Here is a 1207-nt window from a genome sequence, read left to right as displayed (position 1 = left end):
TATTGATCCTTCCATGAGAAATTTGGATGATTTCTCCATGAAGGATTATAGTTGTTTCCATAGGGTTCTCCCATGTAATTCACCTCTGCTATTGCAGGGTTTTCAGGATCATAGGCTTCTTCTTCAGAAGATGCTTCTTTAGTACTGTTGGATGCAGCTTGTAATCCATTCAGACTTTGAGAAATCATTTTGACTTGCTGAGTCAATATTTTGTTCTAAGCCAGTATGGCATTCAGAGTATCAATTTCAAGAACTCCCTTTTTCTGAGGCGTCCCATTGTTCACAGGATTCCTCTCAGAGGTGTACATGAACTGGTTATTTGCAACCATTTCAATGAGTTCCTGAGCTTCTGCAGGGGTTTTCACGTGAAGAGATCCTCCTGTAGAATGGTCCAATGATATTTTTGACAACTCAGACAGACCATCATAGAATATACTTATGATGCTCCATTCTGGAAGCATGTCAGTAGGACACCTTTTGATCAATTGCTTGTATCTTTCCCAAGCTTCATAGAGGGATTCTCCTTCCTTCTGTCTGAAGGTTTGGATTTTCACTCTAAGCTTTCTCATCTTTTGAGGTGGAAAGAATTTAGCCAGGAAAGCACTGACCAGCTTATTCCAAGAGTTCAGGGTATCCTTAGGTTGTGAATCCAACCATGTTCTAGCTTTGTCTCTTACAGCAAAAGGGAAAAGCATAAGCCTGTAAACCTCGGGATCAACTCCATTGGTCTTGACAGTGTCACAGATTTGCAGGAATTCAACTAAAAACTAATGAGGATCTTCCATTGGAAGTCCATGAAACTTGCAATTCTGCTGCATTAGAGAAACTAATTGAGGCTTAAGCTCAAAGTTGTTTGCTCCAATTGCAGGAAGTAAGATGCTTCTTCCATAGAAGTTAGAAGAGGGTGCAATAAAGTCACCAAGCATCTTCCTTGTATCTCCACCATTGTTATTAGGCTCGGCCATGTCTCCTTCTTTTTCGAAAATTTCTGTCAGGTTCTCTCCATAGAGTTGTGCTTTAGCTTCCCTTAGCTTCCTCTTCAGAGTCCTTTCAGGTTCAGGATCTGCTTCAACAAGAATATTCTTATCCTTGTTCCTGCTCATATGAAAAAGAAGAGAACAGATAAGAAAATATGGAATCCTCTATGTCACAGTATAGAGATTCCTTATGTGAGTATAAGAAGAGAATAATAGAAGAAGAAGAAGAG

The 1207-nt window shown here is 39.8% G+C and overlaps 1 non-coding gene across 1 annotated transcript; it reads left to right on the top strand.

The window, feature by feature from the left end:
* Positions 1-455: 455 nt before the first annotated feature.
* Positions 456-563, top strand: LOC112780865 (small nucleolar RNA R71). Its single transcript, XR_003191674.1, has one exon. It is a non-coding gene; the product is annotated as a small nucleolar RNA R71 (small nucleolar RNA).
* Positions 564-1207: the final 644 nt, after the last annotated feature.

This window comes from Arachis hypogaea, chromosome 19 (genome assembly GCF_003086295.3).
Source record: "Arachis hypogaea cultivar Tifrunner chromosome 19, arahy.Tifrunner.gnm2.J5K5, whole genome shotgun sequence".
Taxonomy (NCBI): Eukaryota; Viridiplantae; Streptophyta; class Magnoliopsida; order Fabales; family Fabaceae; genus Arachis; species Arachis hypogaea.
Note: the sequence above shows the minus strand (reverse complement) of the source record. Positions and strands in the feature narration are given on the sequence as shown.